The sequence below is a fragment of the Symphalangus syndactylus genome, chromosome 24 (genome assembly GCF_028878055.3).
Source record: "Symphalangus syndactylus isolate Jambi chromosome 24, NHGRI_mSymSyn1-v2.1_pri, whole genome shotgun sequence".
NCBI lineage: Eukaryota > Metazoa > Chordata > Mammalia > Primates > Hylobatidae > Symphalangus > Symphalangus syndactylus.
Genome location: NC_072446.2, coordinates 64,774,919 through 64,798,979, shown reverse-complemented (window position 1 = coordinate 64,798,979; position 24,061 = coordinate 64,774,919). Strand labels below are relative to the sequence as shown.

The 24,061-nt window shown below is 40.4% G+C and overlaps 1 long non-coding RNA gene across 1 annotated transcript; it reads right to left on the bottom strand.

Annotated features, from left to right (window-relative positions):
* Positions 1-1,794: 1,794 nt before the first annotated feature.
* On the bottom strand, positions 1,795-8,465 carry LOC129474464 (uncharacterized). Its single transcript, XR_008654544.1, has 2 exons — positions 8,417-8,465; positions 1,795-3,984 (listed from the first exon to the last, which is right to left on the bottom strand). It is a non-coding gene; the product is annotated as an uncharacterized lncRNA (long non-coding RNA).
* Positions 8,466-24,061: the final 15,596 nt, after the last annotated feature.

Sequence of the window (24,061 nt, the reverse complement as noted above, 5' to 3'; positions counted from 1 at the left end):
GTTCAAAGAAAGGCAAGGTGTGATGAGGAAAATGAGAAGAAATGATATTGGAGTAGCCTTCAGGAATCAAGTCACCCTAAGGCCTTGCAGATTGTGGTTATAGGACTTACAGCTTTATTCTTGGAGCCAAGGTTGAACTGACATGATCAGTTCTGCATATGTGTGACACGATCTGGTCTATACTTCAGGACTGTTTTGACATTGGGGGGTAAGAATATAAGCAAAGCAATAGGATGCATGGTATATGGAAGCCAGAAAGAAATCTGAGGCTGTTCTTAATCTGGAAAGCAGCAATGAGCCACAAGGAAAAAGGATTAAGTTGATTCAACTCTCTCTTGGAAAGATCAGACTCCAAATAGAAGTTTGCCTTCATCCTGGGGGCTGCTCTGTATGATGGGCAAGCTGGCATGTGTCTAGGGAGTGAACCAGACAGTAAGAAGAATGTACCTCTTGGAGTGAGGAACTCTCTGCTGTGTTGTGGATTCTGTCTCCACAAAAGCAGGATCCAAAAATATATTGAGATACACTCTGGTTCAGGATGTAATGTCAGGATGCTCCACCAAAGTTACCTAAAACAGAGGGTCTTAATTGAGTTTGCTCCTTTCTTTGATTGGGGTTCCCAAAAACCATCCCTGAGATAATATTAATATATTGGGGGAAGTAGAAGAAATACAGAGATGGGAGAGGGAAAGTGAGAGAGAGAAAGGAAGGCAGCCCAGAAAGGATGTTTCATAAAATCAGCTACTGCTGTGAGCAAGTGGAACTTAGACTTGCTGGAGACTGCTGGAAAATGGGGTGAGACACTTTTATCCTATCCAAGTGGCAAGGAAACGGGGTGTATATGCAAGACTCCTAGCAATCATTCATCTGGCCTGCCACGAGTGGCTAACCCAGACTCAGATACCAGAGACTGCCCTTAGGCAAAGAGTAAGTTGGGCTGCTCTGCCCTGAAGGAGTAAGGCAGGAAGGAGTAAGGAGTAAGGGATGTAGAGATGGTACCCACAATATCTGCTGCAACCACCCCTCAGGGAAATTGCTGTTCACTCGGGCTACCATACAAACAGCACCCCTTGGGGTTTTGCAACCTTCATCTTGTTAATTCTCCCCCTTCTTGTCCCCCGCTCCAGTCCCATCTCTATGATATTGGTTGGCAGGATGAATTCACGCTCCTCAACATCTAAGCCTTCGGCACACCCTTTGGTGGAATTCAAAGTTTCTGCAGAGCAGAGAGCAATAATTAACGGTGAGACCTTATAGTGAGCAAATCACAGGTCAGTAATAACTCAGTTCTTGGGGAACTCAGTCATGGGGAAGCAACAACTCATAGCTCCAAGTCAGATTCCCTTCTACTTGTAACAATTTCTGGGTGAAGAAGCTTAAGAAGCTAGTGGCATTTTTCCTGGATACTAGCAGCCATTGTTTCTCTCTTTTTCTTTCTCCATTAAATAGTACATCCGGGGCACCTGTGTCCCAAATTATTTAACAAATGGTGTTCTCATATTGGCAGGCAACACAGAAAAAATATGGTTCCTTTACAGGATTTTCCTTGTGAGCTAAAATTTTGATCCAACACCACCATTGATCTGGAAGAAAATTATGTATAATAGAGTTTTAATCAGACTCTGAAATGAAGTGTGTGTGTGTGTGTGTGTGTTTGGGGTTTGAGTGTGGATGTATGCGTATCCATACGCTCACATCAAAATGGTGACCCAGTTTTAACTCTAGTGGTACAAGCAAAGCTGTTGTAAGACAGAAATGACTTCATCAGGAAATCCTCATTCAGACTTCCAAATATACAAATAGATGCCTTTATTCCACTGTGAATCAAAATGATGCCATGTCCTGTAATTAAGGATGTTATTGACCAGGTTGAATGGGCGCCAACCATGCCTTGCCTTTGTTCCTATGACAGTCATTTCAAAGTTCAGCATCTTAGGTCTGATAGTCACCTTATTTGGCAAACATTCAGGAATTCTGCTTCCAGGTTTATTTCAGGGTGACAGAATTTTCATTTAATCTTTACTTCATGTTAGGAGACGCGTTAATTGCTTGAGGCCAGACACACAAATATTTGTGTGCTTGAGGCAGGTTGCTGTGTGAACAAAAATAGTCATAGATGAAAGAAATATATATCCTAACATAGTGACTTGAGCTAAACTATCATTGAGCCAAAGGTTTTTTTGTAGGTTGTCAAATGTAAATATATGTGGGATTGAGTCAATAGATAACATTAGCTTATTATTTGTTTCCTGTGGAAGCCATATGCAACCATTAGTCTTTTTAAATATTAACTTTTCAAACTGACCAGGTAACTAGCTCCTGTGGGTTCTGTACAATGGTAGGATGAAATGGTCCGTTGAACCAGCATCTTGGGTGGGAGGGGAGCAGAAACACATTTAGAGCAATGATACAAACACCTCTGAAATCAGCAACTCAACTCTCAGATACACAGGGCCTGTGTGGAATCTCCTCCTTCGGGGGCACTCTGCCCAACTTCCCCAGCTGCAGGAAAGAAGACATCACCCTAAACACTGAGAGAATGCCTGAACTTGCTGTGTCTTCTCTCTCGCCTGCTAGTCCACCCCCATCAAATTCTATCTTTGTTTTAGGCCATGACTCACAACCCACCCCCACCCTTCAGTCAGCTGTGACTCATAGCAGAGGCCAGATAAACTGAAGGCTGAACAGCAGGGGTGGGAGAGAGCTGCAGTGGTTTTTTTTTTTCTTGCTTTTTTTACCCAGTGAGAAAAGCTAGGTCAAATGGTCAAGTTGTGGGAATCTTTGAGGGTTTATGTGTATGTGTTTGTGTGTGTTTAATTTGGGGGAATTCCTGCATTGACTGGGGCATTCAGCTAGGTGTACTCTTTGAAGATAACAATGGTATTGTGGTTCCAACTTTTACCATTGAGAATAATCTAACTTTGATTGCAAAGATGGCCTCCAATTTTTTTTTGAAAATTTTTGGGATCCTTGCCTTTTGCAATGTGACTTTACTCTCATTAAGGCATCGGGTCTCTTTTCCCTCCTTTAGAGTCTGGGGTTGGACATGTGACTTGCTTTGGCCACCAGAATGTTGCCAAGAAGTGATGCACTAGTTTAGGGCCTAGGCCTTAAGAAGCTCTGCATTTTCCTGCTCTCTCTTTTGTGCCTCTGTTTTGCTGTGATAGGCTAGCCTGCTAGAGGATGGCTGCATCATACAGCAGAGCCAGGTCACCAAGGCCAGGGCTGTCCTAGATCAGCCACACTGCAGCAGACAGACCAGTGGGCTCTAGAAAATTGAGTGAGCCCAGCTGAAATCAGCCAACCCTGGTTCATTGATGAGGATCCAGCTGAGCTGCCCAGCTGATCAGTAGCTTTGTGAGGACCCAAGAGTGAGCTGTCCAGCTGACCCGTAGCTTTATGAGAAAAACAAAAATAGGAACAAAAACAGTACTGTGATTTTAAGCTACTGTGTCCTCCCTTTGGCCCTTACTCTGTAGAGACTTCACATGATTTACTTCACTATCTTTTTTTTTTTTACTTTCTTTTGAAAGAGTTCCCTTACCCTATGACTTCAACACTGACCTTTCTCTAAGGAGGATGCTCTCGTATGTATCTTTATCTGTCCTTTCCCTTGCAAGCATGTCCCATAGGCCACAGGCAGCCCGGGATTGCTTTGAATGTGGCCTAACACAAATTTGTAAACTTTCTTAAAACATTATCAGATTTTTTGGTGATTTTTTTAGCTCATCAGTTATTGTTAGTGTATTTTCTGCATGTCCCAAGATAATTATTCTTCTTCCAATGTGGCCCAAGGAAGCCAAAAGATGGGACACCCTTGCATTTTGATTTTTCATCTCATGTCTCCAGTTACCTCCTGGGCTCTTTGTCGGCTGTCTGGGTACTGCTCATGGAAGAAATGTCAGCAGGAAAATGAGAGGTCTTGTTGTCAACCCACTGCTGATGCATTTCATAACTTTCGGCTTCTCAGGGCCTTCGATTTTCCTGTAAAAGACATACCAGTTAACAACACTAAGTGATCACTCAGATAAGGGACACTTGTAATCAGCCTCCAAATCACTGGGCCTTATTCCCATATTGAAATGGAAACCTGTAGAAGCGTACATACCTGCTCCCTCACCTGTCTATGCTTAATTAAAATAGAGATTTTGAGGCTCTTTCTTGGAAATTCTATTTCAGGAGGTATGGGTTAGTTTTCCAGAAATTCACTTATCATTTGGACACCCCATCCAGACCTCCTTCAGGATGAAATTCATCCTGCCTTTCAGGAGATGAAGAACCCTGAGGTGGTAGGTTCAGGCCTCAGAAGTCTTCACTGCACAGGAGAAAGGAGGGACTCCTCTCTTGATGTAATCATGGCTTTAATCGACGAATGCTTCCTTGGGACATACTCTTTGTTGCGCCCTCCTACATTGACACTGGCTTATCCATGTGGCTTGCTCTGGCCAATGGAACAAGTTTATATTAATATTATATAATACGTGTGTGTCTATGTATGTGCATATGTATATGTCGTACACACACACACACACACACACCATGAGAAAAGAGTTGAGATTGTTTTGGACAAAGAAGATTATAGATGAGTACGGTTAAGTTCCGTTTAGTTTTATACTGCTATCCTAACCTGTCTATTCAACCAATCATCTATCAATCCATACATTAAATATTTACTACGTACCAACTACATGCCAGTCTCCATTATAGGCCCTCAAGTAACTAGTGTTCTAATAAATAATTTCTTGAAGCCCTTCTCATCCTTTACTAATCCTCTTTAACTCTAATACAATATGCTGAGATTTTATTGGGACCTGAAGTGTTCAGATGTGCTACAACAAATCAGGTTTGATTTCACTTCATGTGGATACCTGGTTCTAGTTTTTACAGCAGATCTGGCCTCCTGTATTGGTGGGAGGATTTACTGCCTATATATTTTAATTTAAGGGAGGCTTAGTAGGCTTCCTTTTTCTCTTGACCCTACCCTCCCAGCCCTCTCTCAATTGTTAACTGATGGTTTGAAATGTATATGTGTTCATTCAAGTTCTAAGGTTTTGTCTTTTATTAGACATGCCATCCAACTTTTATTAATATTTTACTTTTTTACAACCCTACTATTTCCTACCCCCACTCACCCCTCATCTTACCTAGAATGGGTTCCTATCTTTTCCTTACAGAAGGCACACACACATATATATAATGCTGTGCCAAGGCCCGGTAGACACCAGTACGTCAAAAAGTTAAATACAAGAAGTCAACCTCAGGGAATGGGGTGGCTGATTGTGCAGTGTTGTGAAAGAGGAACACAAGCCGGAAACGACTGTGCAATTGTTATTGCCAGGCTTATCCTACCAGCTGAAGTGTGTGAGGCAGACCAGGCACCCTCTCTTCACTTGTTCTCTGCCGTGGGAGGCTGACCCACGTGGACTATGCAGGTGGGTTTTGTCTTCAGTAGGTTCTCCCAGAAGCAAGCCCTGTGATAAGGACTGTAGTGTGTATGATTTACTTGGGGGATAATCCTAGGAGGCACCAACAGAGAAGCAGCGAAGTGAGACAGGGAAGGGACTAAATCCAATAATGAGTGTGTAATCAAGCAAGTTCTCAAGGTGGGCAACTGTTGAGGATCCTGCTGGAACTCAGGGAGAGGGTGCAGGGTGAGGAAGCTGCTATTTCTTCATTTCTTCACTAGCTTGTATGAGTCATGGGTTTCAGGTACATCAGCTCTCTGATGCATTTGCTGTGCACATGGGCCAAACATGCTTGTCTGCTAGAAAAACAAAAAACCCTCAGGCCAAATGCCTCAGGAGTGAAAAGCCTTCCCTATTTATCTGAATGCCAAGGGGGTGTGGGCAGGGCTGCTACGTCGTTCAGGTGATGAGTGGCACCAGCAGGAGATTCGGAGAGCGGGAGGAGAGTGAGGTCCCGGGAGGCGTTCTCAGAGTATTGCTCTCCCCCACCCCACCTCTCCTCTTGCCCTACCTTGGCTGCACCCTAAGGAAGCCCACAGCTTGTGTCAGGGTGTCCTTCCCACTGCAACTCCATATCTGGTTTCCAGTAACTGCTCTCTGACATTGCCCCTTCGGCCCTGGCACACTAACAACTCTGGGATGTCGAGAGCCCTGGGATACTGCACAATCCCCTCTTGCTCTTTCTAAACCACACCTGCACCTTTGTAAAAAGTCTTGTTACTAAACAATCCTTGATTCACCCATTAAAATGTCCCCTTTGTTTCCTGCCTGATAGAAGTGATACCTTTATATCTGGGTAGTCTCATTAATACCTCACAACAATCCAGTTGTTATTATTTTTCTTCTTTTGCAGATGCGCAACTCTGAAGTAAGTCACCTAAGGCCATGCAGCTAGGAGATAAATGAATCAACATTGAAACCAATTTTGTTGCTTAGTATCCCACATTCTCAAACTATATTATCCTTCCTTATTGTGAATAAAAAGTGTTCTTATTAACACTGCATTCTTGGCTCAGTGCTAAGCTCTGTGGCCCATTGTCCAGCACTTGACCAGGTCCCCAGCAGGCACTGAGCCATTTGATGCAGAGGAATGCTGAGCAGCGTGAGGCCAGCCAGGCCCAACTGGCCAGGTGACTCCTGGCCAGATGGTTCCTCCCCCCGGTGCCCCCAGAGGCCACTATTGAAAATCTGAAAGAGAAAAAACGCCTGTGGAATCCGCCAAGGGGACCAGATGCTGCTTAGGGAAAATCTGTCCACACTGAGGCATCAGGCAACGGGTGGTGCAAGAGAAGCTTCAAGAATGATGAACAGAACAAGAAACTGCCTCACTTGACAGTAAAATAAATGCCCACCACCTCCTGTTTCCTCGTTAATGATTATTAAAATGATCCTGGTACAAGATTAATATTAAAAACAGATGCTTGGTAATAAACTTCTCATAGCTACCTTCAAGATTTCCAGGGAGTAATGGCTGAAAGGGAAAATTGAACAAGAGGAGTCTTCCTGTGTGTTGTAGTGCCTGGGCGTGTATTTCTTTCCACTGCTAGTACTTTTGTTGGCAAATAGTGCACGCTGTTGGAGCCTATCCCCCAGACCTTAAGTAGGGGCAGTGGGTCGTGTGGGATGGAGCCCTATCAAATGGGGCTGGACTCTGGTTTTGTCTGCTGTGACCCCGGGGGTGCCCGCTGGGATCTGTGAGCAGGCAGAGGGCCGCGGGAGCGCCCTCCTCCTCCTTTTGTTCCGCCGGGCTCCAGTCTGCAGCAGCTGATCTGGTTATTATGCTCCTGAAAAGAATTTCTAGGTGGCCACAGCGACCATAAGGAGCAGAGGAACCACAAGGGCTGCAAGCCACGAAGAGCAACACATTGGCTATTGAGCACTAATCCCGCCCATAATTAGAGGATCCCTTCAGCCTTGTGGTGCTCACAGAAATCTGAACGAAGGCAGAGAGGAGCCGTCTGAGGTCTGTAGGCCACCGTTTACCAAATGTGCTGTCATCAGCACAATTAGCTTATTTGGTGGGATCGATGTTTTAAAAAGAAAAACAGAAAGCTATATAAAACATAGACTTGGGGCAAAAACTGAATTTAAGATTTAGTTAAAGTCACCTTTGATTTCTCAGCTTCTTTCCCCCTACCCCATTCTTAAAATCATGCATTTTAATGGAAATGTAATCTGCGTGGGTCTGATTTGTTTACTTGGGACTCATCCAAATGCTGTTTTGTAAGAACTATTTCATATCTAACAGATTTGCATAACTTGGGCTATACTTCTCAGAAAGAAAAACTCATGTTGGGCCCTAAATGAGCAGATTTATCACTCTGAGACTTGTCCATGCTTTGCGGTGGCAGTTGCTCTCTGCCTACTCTGCTCTGCCCAACCTTGTCTTCGTCCCAGGCATCCCAAGGTTTCTGCTATAGTAAGGAAAAGCTGTGCCCATCATCCGAATCTAACCTTCGTGGGTGCTCAGGAGTCTGTCACCTGTTCTAAAATTCCACCTGCTAGTTTAATTCACCACATGCCGCCCGTTGGCTAAGTGGAAGAAAATGAACATCTGATCACAAAGTCACTAGTTATGTTTAATTACTGGCTAAAATATTAAATTAACTTTAAAAAAGGAAGATAACTTTTGAAAGTGATATGAATTCACCACTGTTGTAATCTATTTAAATTCCTGTGTTAAAAATAAATTATAAGAGAGCGGAAGATAATGTATGAATCTATATAATGGTCTTCATTTTTATTCAAACCTATTATCTTGTTTGATTTTCCTAACAACATCATGAGGTAGATAAAGGCAGATTTTCTTAGTTTCCTTTCATAGATGAGGAAATTGAGGTGCACATTTTCCACAAACCACACCAAACACTTGGGATTATAACCTGGATTTTTAATAACTTATTTGTGTTTATTTATGAGATGAAATCCTAAGCAAGGGTTCAAGGCCTTACCTTAGAGACCCACTTGTCCAAGATTCAGCAAGATCTGCTCATGTCTGGTGCTGCAGATGAAGAAGAGAGTTGGAGAATTCTAAATGCTAATTGTCTTAGGTAAAACTGCTGTTTCCATGGTATCCGGGTGAATAAAAATATGGAGGTGAACTTCCACTACGGACTCAGAAGGATTTTCTTGATGACAAGACTGTCACAAATCCTTTTGGAGGCTAAGAATAAAAAATGAAGTTGGAAACGTGCCTCCCTAGAACACTGTAGTATCAACTTGAATTAATCTCTCAAGCACATATTGCAAACACAGCAAACCAGGCCAGGAAAGATCATGGACAAGGGTCCTCTTCCTCATCAAGCGTACCTCGGGCCCCAATAGATGCAAATATAAGCATGGAATTTGCGAGAACATTGGAGACAGAAGGACTGCAAGTTTTACTTAAAGTTTTTTTTTATTATTAAATAGCTTGAAGCAGATATGTAATGCGATTAGCTAGCAAGCAGGCAATTTTAAGTACTTATTGAGTATTTCATTCTGATTGAGAACAAATTGGTGTTTTAACGGGATATACCCTGAATTAGAGGTAGCATACAAATAGTCAATTTACATTCTGTTTATAATTCCAAACCAGGAAGAAACATTGAATAAGATACATTTAACCACATTTGGCTGCACCACGCAAAGGTCCCGCTGAATAGCAAAAGATTTGCACATATTTAAATTAGATTTCACACAATCTGTAAAATGACAAAGTATTAGGGAGGATTAGCCTAATTAAATGAGATTGTGAGAAAGCCTCAAAGAGATCCAAAGTGCAGATACCTTCCAAGTAGGATCACAGTGAAGGCTTCCAGAATCTATTTTGCCTCTTTCCCAGCTCTCAGGATTCAGATTACCCTGGGCGACAGTAGCACACTTGTGTATGCAGTGACATCTAGTGACAAAGAAAATAAAACCGGCTACAAGGACACTTTCTTCACCAGACAGACTCCATAAAAATGACGCAGTAGCTATCATTACTGTAGATTCATGCATAGTATTCTATAGAGATCGCAAAAGAGATACACCAGTTTCTACACCAAATATATTTAAAGAGGTAATACAAGAAGTATCAGTAAGGTTTGGCAAACAGCCCTGGTATCAGAATCCAAACAAGTAATTAAAACAGATTTATTCCTGTCTTATGTGTCCATAGTAAAAACTGTTGTTAATTCTTTGGACACAGAGTTCGTGTGGAATGGTCTGAAGAACCACCGACATCTTCCAAGAAAAGAATCCATTAAGATGAATAGAATGTGCTGCTTGAAATTCATGGCAAAAACAGTTAGAAAATATACATATGCAAGTTACTCAGGCAAGACAAAGATTTAACCCTCTCTCCAAGTTATCTTAATCAAGCTGAAACCCACTTTAGATTAATTGGAGTAGGCCATAATAAAATATTTCCTGTTTCATGTTGTCAGATTTTAGGATTTTAAGCAAAATGAATAAAATATATACAAAGTCACAACTTTCTCTGTATAACAGGAACTTGGGGTCTTGTCTTCGTAGAGTTATAAGAAAGTGAAATCTACAGATGTTAACTAGCTACACTGGAGGCAGGTTAGTGCTGTCCTGCCGAGGACTCCAGTTTTTAATCACCATCCTCACCCCACAGGACCTTTCAGGAGGGAGTGATAGTGCAGCCCATACCTGGAGGTCTCACAGATTCTGGTGATCTGCAGTGAGGCCCTGGAGTCAGAATTTTAAGCAAACACCCAGGTGATTTTTATGTAATTCTGCCATATCCTACCTTTTCTTATATGCTCCAGTGCAAAAGGAAAAATACCACCTGGGATATGGAGAGGGTTTAAACTTTGTAAAGGTATCCACAGTTGCCTGGGACTCGGACTATAAGTAAACAATGAACCAGTTTATCCATGTGTGGCTACAACATTATTAAAAACAGTGTAATTGCCAGTATATTCTCAAAATGGGTTGCAAAGTGGCTGAAAAAAATAACTGGTTTTGGCCGGGCTCAGTGGCTCATGCCTGTAATCCCAGCACTTTGGGAGAATGACGTGGGTGGATAACCTGAGGTCAAGAGATCGAGACCAGCCTGGCCAATGTGGTGAAACCCTGTCTCTACTAAAAATACAAAAATCAGCCAGGTGTGGTGGCAGGCATCTGTACTCCCAGCTACTTGTGAGGCTGAGGCAGGAGAATTGCTTGAACCCAGGAGGCAGAGGTTGCAGTGAGCCAAGATCACGCCGCTGCACCCTAGCCTGGGTGACAGAGCGAGACTCCATCTCAAAAACAACAACAAAAACTGGTTTCCTTTTTCCCTCCCTCCCTCCCTCACTTCCTTCCTTCTTTCCTTCCTTCCTTCCTTCCTTCCTTCCTTCCTTCCTTCCTTCCTTCCTTCCTTCCTTCTTTCTTTCCTTCCCTCTCTCCCTTCCTTACCTCCCTCTCTCCTCTCTTCCCTCCTCCCCTCCTCCTTCCTTCCTTCCTTCCTCCCTTCCCTCTCTCCCTCCCTCCCTCCCTCCTTTCTTTCCCTCCCTTCCTTCCTTTCTTTCTTTCTTGCTTTCTTTCTTCCTTCCTTCCTTTCTTCTTTTTTCTCCTTCCTTCCTTTCTTCTTTCCTTTCTTCCTTGCTTCCTTCCTTCTTTCCTTCCTTCTTCCCTCTCTTTGTCCCTCCCTTTCTCCCTCCTTTGTCTGTCTTTCTGTCTCTCTTTCTCTCTCTTTTTTCTTCTCTCTTTTTTCTTTTCTTTTCTTCTTCCTTCCTTTCTTCTTTCCTTTCTTCCTTGCTCCCTTCCTTCTTTCCATCTTCTCTCTCTCCCTCCCTCCTTTCTTCTCTCCTTTGTCTGTCTTTCTCTCTCTCTCTTTCTTTCTTTCTCTCTCTTTTTTCTTTCTTTCTTTCTCTGTCTCTCTCTCATCTTTCTTTTCTTCTTTCTTTTTTCTTTTTTTTTTTTAATGATTGTCATTTCTATATTCAGGGCTCTCTTTCTTTTCCCCCATGGAAAAATTAAGTCTATAAGCAATAAACTCTTTTAAACAAATTAGGCTTAAAGTTGTATCTTTAAAATACTAGCTATACAGCATGGCTTAGCCCTGATGAAGGCATTCTGAGTTTTTCTGAATTATTGATTGTGAATTAAATGCTTGGAGATTTAGTAATTGCTGATATAGCAAGGGAGCTTGCATGTAAGGAATTCTCATAGTAAATCCTGTAGTCAAGTTGTACGAAGAAATAACCAACACATTTATAAAAATCCCACATTGTCACAAAGTAAATTATTAGTTGATTATTCTCTTTATACAAATTTGTATACATATATATGGTTTATTTAAAGCTGGCAATTCATGTGGACATTTATGATAAAAACTATGTTTCTGTTGCATTTAGACATTCATTTACACTCTGCCTTAGAATTTAGATTTCAGGGCTTGCTGTTTTTGTCTGAATTAAGTTTTTTTTTTTTTTTCTCATTTGTATTGGTTTCCCAATGTCTTTCCTTTGAGGTTTTGAACGTGCGCTAACATTGCCAGGTGACTTTTTCACATATAATTCTACTATCTGAAAGACCTTAGAAAAGCCCTTTGACATTGATTTTCTACTGAATGGAGATTTGAGCTGGGATCTGCAGAGCCTCAGGGATCTGGGGCATGCTTCAGGTGCTGCAGGGAGTAGGGGGTGGGTAGAAGGAGTTTGGGGCTGCCTCAGAGTCCCCTCAAGCAGAGTCTTGGAATTTAATTTATGAGTTTTGATTCAAAAAAAGTTTCTTCCACTTTAACTACATTTGCAAAATACTAATTTGGAGGTTTTCTTGAAAAATTATCACCCCTCCCACTATCCTCTACTACTCCGTTTCCTTTTTATTAACTCATTGGTTTAGTTTTGTCCCGGGACCAATTGTTAAAAGCTTTCACAGATCCACAATTCCAGACACTGTGTGTGGAGACTGGAACAACTTAACCCATAATGCCCTATGCTCAGCTGAGACCCAGTAATGCCCTGTGCTCAGCTGAGACCCAGTAATGTCCTGTTCTCAGCTCAGAGGCTTGTTTGCCCCCACTCTATAGTTTCCATATGGGTTACTAGGACCTCCTATTTTATTTTATTTTATTTTATTTTGTTTTATTTTGAAGGCAAGCTGCTTAAATGATAGTGGGCCATTCACTCCACCGCTGAAGTGTAACCCTGCAACAAGAAAGTGCTGTTAAAACATTGTTTAAATCATGCACTTTCTCTCCTCAAAAATTCTTATTGGCCCCTCAGTTAGAAATTCAAACTCCTTCATAATTTGACAATTATTTAGGTCTCCATTAGCATTTTTTTACTGTATCCAGACATCCACCTTGCCCTTAATTTACATCAGACTATTTGTGATCCAATCATTTATTTTTATATCTCTGCACTTGGCTCCATCTTATCTTTTAACTGGGCTTCCCTTTGCCCATGCAAATCCCTTTGTAAAACCTCCACTTTTGCCTCAAAACACACCCAAGTGGCACCTGCTCCATGCAGCATCTCCTCCAGCACCTCATATCCTCCCCAAGTTTAATTTCCTCTTGCCCAAATGTCCAGCTCTCCTCTACCTCCCTGGTTACTCCTCTGACTCTGGCATCGTTTCCCCCACCTGTGATGTCACCGTCTCCCAGGACTCTGCCCTTGGCCTCTTCTTTCTCTCGCTTGCTCATCTCACCCAGTCACATGTATTTAAATACCCACATTTCATTTCCAGCTGAAACCTCTCTCTCCTTGACACTTCACTCAGAGATTTAACAGACATTTCACATTTCACATGTCCAAAAATAGACCTGATCACCCCTACCCCACTTGCTCCCTCCTAATTTTCCCATCTCATTGATGGCTTCATCGTTCCAATTATTCAGGCTAAAACCCTTGAAGAATAAATACCTTAAACCCCCTCCTCCTCTCATACCTCACCATGCCCAGTCTGTATGAAAACCATGGTGCTTGCCATTTCAAAGTATCCAGTATCCATCATTTTTCATGACCTCTGCTGTCACCTCCCTGGTCCAGCCCCCATCTTTCTCATCTGGATCATTGTAATAGGTTTCTAAGTGGTCTTCATTTCTTCCCCTATTCTCCTTTAGTGTACCCCTAGCCAAGCAGGCAGAGAGATCCATTTAACATATGAGTTCGATCATATAGCTCTTCTTCTTAAAAGTCCACAGTAAGTCTTCATTTCACTCAGAAAAAAGGCCATCATCTTTAGGCCTCAGGGCCTTAGGGCCCCATGTAGCCTGGTGCACTTCTATGACATCCTCTATCCCCTACTCTCTGCTGTAGCCAACCTGGCTGGCCCCCTTGCTCTTTTGCAAATATGCCAGGCATTCTCCCACTAAGGACTTTTGCACTAGTTCTGTTTGCCTAGAATATTTTTTCTCACAAACGGCCACTTGGATAACTCCCTCACTTCCATGGCTTCACTCAAATATCACCTTCCCTGTGAGGCTTGCTCGGATCACCCTATGTAGCACTGCAAGTTGCCACCACCTACAACACAGACCGCCTGATGGTCCTTACCCTTGTCTTGTTTGCTTGTTTTCATGCCACTTTAACAGTCTCTAATATGCTATCATTAATCATCTATCTATCCATCTACCTAGCTATCCATCTACTTATTTATTGTTGCTGGAACCTGAGTTGGGGTGGCTTAGATAATTACAGATGCCTGAAATATCTACCCTGGGGCCATGCCTTGAGCCTCATTTCTGGCTGTCACTGGGTTTCCTCCTTTCTTCTCCATGAAGTATCTTCTAGAGGTTGAATATTCAAAACAGCTGTCCTGCTCACATTTCTGACACCTAAACTGGGATGGCTGAACTATTGGGAGCTTGCTGGGGGGTCCCTTTTTTCCAGCCCCTTCTCCATGTGGCTAGTATGAGTTTCCTCACAGCATGGCAGTCTCACGGTAGTTTTCCTTGTTACCTGGAAGCTCAGGATCCCCCATCAGTGACAGCTTCAAGTGCCCTTTGTACAGGCTGCCAGGCTCCTCCTGACCTGCCTCTAACAGTCCGTAGCATCACCTGCACCACACTGAATCGGTCCCAAATCAATCATGTAATGCAAAGTTTTTAAGATTCATTCATATTCTGGTATGTCTCAGTACTTCATTTCTTTTTATTGGTGAATAATATTCCATTGTATGGATACGCCATGATTTGTTATTCCATTTGTCTGTTGACGCTCACTTGCATCGTTTCTAGCTTTTGGTTGTGAGCAGACTGGTGGTTGCCAGGGGCTGGGGAAGGGGTAAGAGGAAATGGGAATAACTGCTTAAGGGACAGGGGCTTTCCTTTTGGAGGTGAAGAAATTATTTTTGAACTAGATGGGGTAATGATTGCACAATATTGTGAATGTACTAATTACTCACTTTTAAATGGTCAATTTTAATTCGTGCGAATTTCACTACAATAAACAGAGAAAAATAGTCACAAATCAGCCCAGATTGAAGAAAACAGGACTACTCAGGGTGTAAATAAATACTTAGAGGTCTCACAAACAGCCATTTGGGTAAATCCTCACCTCCATGGCTTCACTCAAATATTAGCTTCTTTGTGAGGCTTGCTCAGATCACCCTATGTAGCACTAAAAGTTGCCACCACATACAACACAGCCCTCCTGATCCTCTCTTATATATACAAGCATGTATACACAAGTGTATATATCCACACTTGTATACACAAGCATGGGGGTGAGGAGCTCTGCCTATTTGTGGAATGGTTGCATTCTACGTTCTTATCTTAGTTCCTCATGTGAAGGTGATTTTCCCCACTAGCCTCTCTCACAACATTAAAAAAAATAAGGGGCTGGGCGCGGTGGCTCACGCCTGTAATCCCAGCGCTTTGGGAGGCCAAGGTGGGCAGAACACAAGGTCAGGATATCGAGACCATCCTGGCCAACATGGTGAAATCCCCATCTCTACTAAAAATACAAAAATCAGCTTGGTTTGGTGGCACATGCCTGTAATCCCAGTTACATACATGAGAGGCTGAGGCAGGAGAATCACTTGAACCTGGGAGGCAGAGATTGCAGTGAGCCGAGATGGTGCCACTGCAGTCCAGCCTGGTGGCAGAGTGGAAAAAAAAAGAAAGAAAACAAGATATCATAGCATTATTGCTCATAAAATTAATATAGTACTTGGTAGGTATTATGGACTCAGTTAATCATTTTTATTCAATGCCTATGGTTCTGTTTCAAAAAATCCTTATGAGTTGGTTGTTTGATACTCAGTCTGTTTTTCTTTAGGATCATTGGAAGCAGTAGTTAAGATTCTATTGTAGTGTAGTAACAAGAGTACTAGCTTTGTAGTCAGTACCCTTCTCAGAAAACTATGTGCCAGATACTGTTTTAAGCTTTTCATATATTATTTCATCCTCAGAGCAACATTGTGAGGAAGTTACTGTTCTGTATTCATTTTATAGATGAGGAAACTAAGGCATAGAGAAGTTAGGTAACTTGCCTAAGTTACATTATGTGTAGTGAAGATGTTAGGATTCAAGCGCAGACAGGATTGCTTCATGGTCACGCTCTTATCCTCTCTGCCACAGGCCTCTTAGCTTTGATGTGTAAATTAAACTCCTAACCCCTAGTTTCTTTATCGGAAAAATGGGAATAATCTTCTTCCCAATGTTACTTTCGGTTTTAAATTAAGATATGTATTGGAAAATGTTTTGCAAACTTTAAAACAGTGTATAACTCTTGCTTTAATGCATTCCTCCATTTCTTCCACTTGTTCAAGCATATTAATTGAATACTTTAATTACATCAGATGAAATAAGATTGAGTTCTTGCTTTCAAAAAGAATGCTGTCTATTAAAGAGACTAATAATTAAACAACTAGTTATACTACAGAGGGATGAATTTTCTGCAGTAAGAAAATGGTAGAGAGGTTTAGAGGTTTAGGCCCAAGTCCATTACTGAACCTAGACAGAGATATGTAATTAAAATAATTCTAAAATATATTTTATAAGTAACAAAATATATTTAAAATTATTTAGCTATAAGATGAATCGTTTGTTAGTAGTTTCTTTTTGGGTTCCCATCTTCTTAGGGGACCTATATTTTGAAAGGCAAAGAAATCTGTGGGTTGACTGCATTTGGAAAATTTCCCAAGTCAGCATAATTCAGAGATGAGCTTCTCAGAGACCAAAGGGACATCCCCAAATGAAAGTAACTCAAATTATTCTGAAGGTTTAGTCTTTACCTTTGTGCTACGCACATAGCATATGATATTTATTGGCTTTACTTTGATCTATTTTATTCCTGTTTTTTTTTTTTTAATAAATTCTCGCTTTAAGTTAATGTGGCTTACTGACACACTTCCTATGCACTGTGTACACAACTGCTGCACCTGTTTAAATCATTCTATTTAATGGGATGCATCCTGGAGTTCTGAAACGGATCATTTGATGGGATTGCTAGAATGTTTGCTTCCACTGAACATGTTCGGCTTAAGCCCTTAGAAGAAAAATGTTTTTATAACAAAGTAATCTAAGGTAATTGTAATTTTATTTGATTGACTGTGTTTGGTCCAAATAAAATTGTTCTGGTGTTCTATCAACCGTCAAGTAAAATAGGCAGGATAAAACTGTCCTTCTCATAATAAAATAAAAGCATGTGCAAAGAGAAATGCTGATGTAGGGACTATAAAAGGCATTTCAAAAAATGATAGAAATACCGAGTTGCTGAAAAAAGTATTGCTTATGTTTGCATTATAAGGCTAGTCACTTGAGCTTTTGGGAGTAGATATATCTCAGAAGCCACAGTCACATTGTTAGGGATCCTAGGGCGGCTGCCTTTAAAGATTTAAAAACTCAATAGGAAATAATTGTTTCAAAAAATTCTGTATGCTGTTCAACCCAATAGAAACTCTGGCCAAATTCTTATTCTTGGGATTTTCTTGGAAATGGATTAAGGCAGATGATGAATAACATTGATATTTGCTTCCTGCTCCAGGTATGAATGGCAAGGTCAGTATTGAAGGGTAGAGGAAGCTGTAGGGCGTCTATGAAGGGGGAGTGTGGAAAGCGGAATGGTGGGCATACAATCAGTCCCCTCCTCTGTAGACTCAGCAGATAACTGGAAAGTGCTCAAACTAGTTCGGGGATGTCTTCTGTTTAGATTGCTCAGTGGGGATACCCCTCAGTGGGGTTTGTCAGATTTTCATTGTGATTTTAATAATGCACTAGAATAGTAACTTGGACAAATCTTGAGGAATATCAGCGTTTAGCAGAATGTGTATATTTACACAGAGAGACACCCATGCTGCAAAGTTTCTTATGACTGTACCTGCAGGGTTGTTTATATCTGTAGATCTTCTTAATGGAGAATTAAACTGAACCAATGACAAGCAGTGAAGCACACAACAAAAGCAAAAATAAATAAAACTGCATCAAACCGAAAACCTTCTCCACAGCAAAGGAAACAATTAGCAGAGTGATAAAATGATCTACAGAATGGGAGAAACTATTTGCAAAATACACATAGGATAAGGGTTCATCTTCAAATTATATGGGGAACTCAAACAATTCAATACCAAGAAAGCGACCCAATTAAAAAATGGAAAAAGGACGTGAATAGATATTTCTTAGAAGAAGATGAGCAAATGGCCAATAGGTATGTGAAAAAATGTGCAATATGACTTACTAGTCATCAGAGAAATTCAGATGAACTGAACAGTAAGATATGACTTTACACTGTTAGAAGGGCTATGAACAAAAAGACAAAAAATAGGCTGGGCGCTGTGGCTCATGCCTATAATCCCCACACTTTGGGAGGCCAAGGCAGGTGGATCACCCGAGGTCAGGAGTCTGAGACCAGCCTGGCCAACATGTCAAAACCCCATCTCTACTAAAAATACAAAAATTAGCCGGGTGTGGTGGTACAGATCTGTAATCCCAACTACTCCAGAGGCTGAGGCAGGAGAATGGCCTGAACCTGGGAGGTAGAGGCTGCAGTGAGCTGAGATCATGCCACTGCACTCCAGCCTGGGCAACAGTGTGGAGAAAAGGGAATCCTTGCACACTGTTGGTGGGAATCTAAATTAGTACAACTATTATGGAAAATAGTATGGCAGTTTCTCGAAAAATTAAAAATAAAACTCCCATATGATCCAGCAATCCATTTCTGGGTGTATATCCAGCACAAATGAAATCATTATGTTGAGGAAATACCTGCTCTCCCATGTTCATTGCAGCATTATTCACAATAACCAAGACAACAATTCAATCTAAGTGTTCAATGAGAGACAAGTGAATAGATTCATGAAATGGATAATATTATTCAACCTTTAAAGAGAAGGAAATTCTGACATTTGTGTCTACATGGATAAACATGGAGAACACTATTAACAAAATGTGTCAGGCACAGAAAGCCAAATACTGCTTAATCTCACATGTGGAATTTTTTTTTTTTTTGGGGGGGACGGAGTCTCGCTCTGTCACCCAGGCTGCAGTGCAGTGGCGCAATCTCGGCTCACTGCAAGCTCCGCCTCCCGGGTTCACGCCATTCTCCTGCCTCAGCCTCTCCGAGTTGCTGGGACTACAGGCGCCCGCCACCACGCCCGGCTAATTTTTTGTATTTTTGGTAGAGACGGGGTTTCACCGTGGTCTCGATCTCCTGACCTCGTGATCCGCCCCCCTCGGCCTCCCAAAGTGCTGGGATTACAAGCATGAGCCACCGCGCCCGGCCCACATGTGGAATTTTTAAAAGTTGAAGAGTAGAATGGTGGTTTCCAGGGGCTGGAGGAGGGATGGGGTCAAATGTTGCTTGAAGGGTACAAAATTTTAGTTATGCAGCATAAATAAGTTCTGGAGATCTATTGTACAGCATGATGACTACAGTTAATAATAATGTAATAATACTGTATAAAGTATTATGTAATTGCCAAGACAGTAGATCTAAACGTTCTCACCACTCACACAAAGATAACTATGTGAGGTGACATGATAGATATGTTAATCAGGTGATAGATTAATAGATTGATGGTGGCAATCATTTTGCAATGTATAATGTATCAAAACTATCACATTGTACACTGTAAATATATGCAATTCTTTTTCACCAATTATACCCGAAAAACGTGGAAAAAATAAATAAAAGAGTAAAAAGCAATGAAGTAAAGATCATTCATTACTTTAATGTTGCCATAAGTGAAGATGAGGCTGAAGTTTCACACCACGTGGGGCAGACATGTAACATTTGTACCCACATTTTTGGTATACAATCAGGAAGTGTGAAAAACAGAAGGGGGGATTGTGTAGATATTTAGGATATATGTCATCTACATAAACTATTGTCTTATTCAAATTAATTTAAACTAGCAGCATTTCTATCAATTTCCTTAAAACAGTTCAAAACTCACTTTCTTGAGTAGCCTTTCTACATTGCATTAATTCAAAGTTCATGACGCCCTTAACTTCATCTTTAATGTCTAATGCCATTATAACTGTATAGTAATAGGATTAATTATATCAACAAGCATATCTATATAAAAGTTTTCCTCTTCATATCTGGTGTCTTAAGAGGCTTTCCTGGTCATCTTACAATGCACTGAATCATTCATCAAAGAGTCTGGGGGATTCTAGTTAGCATATTCCATGAATGTATTTGACTTCCTTTAATGGTAGAAACTATGAGTTGATATATTACTAACAATTAAAATCCATTCAGGGTCAAATCCAATGAATACAATAAATCAGCAACCTGTGTATATAACTGAATTGATAAATAAATATGACTTAATTGCTAGGACATAATGGATAATTTCATATAGCAATCTAATTTCACTTTATTTGAAAACCCTACAAAAAGCCTAAAAATGTATTTAAGATCAAATTTGCTCAAAAAGGAGAATAAAATTTATTCTGTAATGATATATATCTGCCTATCTATCTAGCCACTACAAAATAAATTCACTCAGGAAAAATATTACTTTTGAATGCAATGTTAGATAGTTGGAGAAAGTGCCTTCACTTTTTAGACTAAGTGTAAAATTTTATATTAAGAAAGAAGCAAGATGAAGTTACACACAGAGAAGGTAAGCGATTTTAAATCAGTGTTTTTAGCCTTTAGTCACTGGTTTTGGAGAAGTGTCCAGACTGTTTTTCTAAGATGTTTGAAACAGTTTGATATATTAAATTTATAAACAATGTATCTCAATCAATATTTATAACTCCGGGGAACAAATTCGTTCAATTTATAATACCTTTATTCATTATATTGGATGTCAATGAATAGAGAAATGAAACTTTGTCCTCAATTAACAAATTAGATATTGAAAACACATCTTACTGATAATAATGATGTTAAAATATTGCCTTGAAATGATGTCATAGATTTTAATATAATAGTAATGCCAACAATTATAATGATCAAAATAAGCTTAAAGTATTTGCTCATTTCCTTTGCAGCAGGCAAAGGGGTCATGAATCCCCAAGATGTCTTAAGCAGCAATAACATCTCTGTAATGGGAGCAGAAGCTCCAAAACAGCCTGTTTTGAAGGACAGCCTTCCTGGGTCCATATTAACTCTGTTGTTTGATTATAGAAAATTACAGTCATATCACTTTCTAGTTACATTTCATGGGAAGTTTCTACATATTTATTTCTTGATTACACTTACCATCACGCCAGTTTATTCAACTTCCTTTTCCTATTTCTGGGCCAGGGGCTGCTCTTGAAGAATCTTTTGAATCCTCCAAACCTGATCCAAAATAGCATGTACTGTACTCTGCTATATGTGAAGATATTTATGCTATTCCGAGAGCACATTTTAATCAGATGTTAATTCATTGCTTTCCACTTGTGGCCTTGACCTATCATACAAAGATGAGCTTTGATTTATTTTGTTTTCTGATCATCCATATTCTATGTCTTACTCAGCAGACCTGGAGAGGCAGTAAAATTCCCATGCTGTGCTTTCTTTCTGGGAGCCCCCCGACCTCCTCAGCTTTTGGTACAGATGAATACTTCTTTAGTGTAACTGAATGTCACCATCCCTCCACTCAACTGTTCCGTACTTTGTACTTGATAAGAGTTTGTTCCGAACTGTAACACAGATAGTAATATAAGGGGGTTTCTGCTGAGGGAAGAGGTCACTTGCTCTCTCTGAAGTCTGGGAGTGGAGAGGAGAGAACAGCTGCTTGGGAACAGCTTTCACAATAATCCCTGGACGGCAATGCCAGGAGCCATCTGGTGTCCCACTGGCCATCAGCACACCCTTTAATTTTACCAATGGCCTTGATTTCCTGTGACTTTTTTTCATAAATATTTTGAAATATTTCAAACGTATACAAAATTACAGAATATAGTACAACTATGTTTTATAAATCCACTATTCACATGCAAACATTATTAACAATTGGTACATTTATTTTATTTATAATCAAATATATTTTAAATCAATGTTCATTCACCTTGGCATTTCTAAAATTAGGAACTTTGTAAAAATATTACCCGTGTAAAATCCGTCATGCCTAATGAAACTAGCCATTACTGTCTTTATTGGTATTATCTAATACCCAAAACATATTCACTTTTTCCTTATGTCTCAAAAAATGTCATTTTGCAGTCTGTGTGATTATATCAAGATCCAGACAGGGTTTATACGTGACATTTGGTTGTTTATTCATCTAGAGCAGTGCTCACTATAGTTTTTAATATCAATGGCTTGCAGACACTGTCATTCCCGTATAGATTTTAACATTCTGGAATTGTCTCTTTACTCACTTATGGGTTGTCTATGTTTCTCCATTTCCTGTGTTTTCTATGAAGATACAGCACTATGTATTAGCTCTAGAGGTTTGATTAGATTTAGGTCTAAACTGTTTTTTGCAAAAACTCTTTCTCTGCTGTTGTCATGTGTTTCACCAACATGAAGCACATCAGAAGGCACTCACTGCTTGTCACACATTTGGTGATGCTAAGCGGGTGAACACGTTGCTATGTTTGTCATCTCTTCAAGGACTTTGCAGTAGAAAGTGATTTTTTACGCTGAAGATACTAGATGCAATATAACTGCATTTTCCCAATGTATTATTTGCATTCTGCTCTTCATAAACTGGTCTTTTTCTTTCAATATAGTCAATATTTTACCTGGCATAAAGTGACCGTCTCACCTGATAGGTGCCAGCTATCCCTTTACAATAGATTTTAGTTAAGTATACTGTGTTTTACAGAAAAGAGCTGAGATTCAGTTGCATGGTTATAGTTAGCCCAATACTCTAAGGGGATGCAGATAATACTCTATAATATTCATTAAAACTGTGATGGCAGCTGCTCACTCTCAGTGAACAATTCTACTCAGCATAATTGAAATTCTGTAAAATAGCAGGACTGCATTGAATTAACCCTGAGTCATGAGTTTCCATCTCATTTCACTTAGATGAGAAAAGGAAAATGTGTTTCTTACATCCATCAGGAAAGACATTACTATGGGATTAGGACTGAAATAGAAGAGGCTAAATGAATGTTTATCACCAACAAAATAGTTGTACTCACTGTTTTTAGCATGTTTTAGAGCAAAATTTTTAATGATAAACTTGTTTTTCTTTCAGAGCTGAGAAACAAAGATTTTAGATGCCCTAATGCATATAATTATTCTAATAAATATAAAAGATTTGGGCAAAATTTCAGTTATAATGAATTGAATTTTCAGTTTTCAATTATGATAAATAGCTTCACTAGAGATGAATCAGAGGATGTAGGTCACAGTGGCTGAAATAGAATTTTGCTGATAAATCTCCTTTTCTCTTTCTATTAGTTTATTGGTTTGTTTAGTTATCAATGAATACTCTAAAAAATTTAGCCCCTTGAATCACCAGTAGCAACATTCCTAGAGCTTATTAGAAATGCTAAAACCTGGGCCCCACCTTAGACCTACTGACTCAGAATCTCTGGGGCCACCCCAGAGACTTTTAGCAAGCCCTCCAGATGATTCTTATACACACGAAAGTTTAAGAAGCACAGCTTTAAATAACACAGCACAGAGGGATGTGCATTCTGAGAGTGATTAGGGTGACTGAGAGAAGGCACACAAAAGGATTCCTGGCAAATTAGATGGATCCTTGTGACCTGATGACCATAATAATTCATCTGGAACCTCTTTGCTTGATAGATTGCATGTTGAGGAGTAGAGTCCCACTAGGGCATTGATCAATGGTTCTGTTTTGGTCCTCATTCTCTAAGTTTAAGGCAATGATCAATGGTTCAGTTTGGGTCCACATTCTCTAAGTTTGGCACTAAAAATCCTATGTCCCTGGAAATCTCTCAGTTCCAGGCAAAGTAAGGTCATCGGTCACCCTAACCATCATGTGGCCAGCAAGCCAATGTCCCAATAAATAAAACGAGGGCTCTTAAAGTCTCCTGCTTCCTCCCTGATGTTATAATATTGGCTTTGTGAAATGTCACAAGGAAACTGGCTTGCCAGATGAAACTTTTATATGGAAAATGTGGTAACTTCTAGCTTACTATGTAAACAACTTTAGGCTCATTTCACTAATTTTTGTATTCGGTAATGGTTAAGAATATGACTGCCCCAGGCTTCAGCATTAGAATTTTGTTTCTTTTATTTTCTAGCTGTGTGGACTCTGACAGACAAATCAACATCCTAGTGTCTCCGTTTCTTCATCTGTGGAATGGG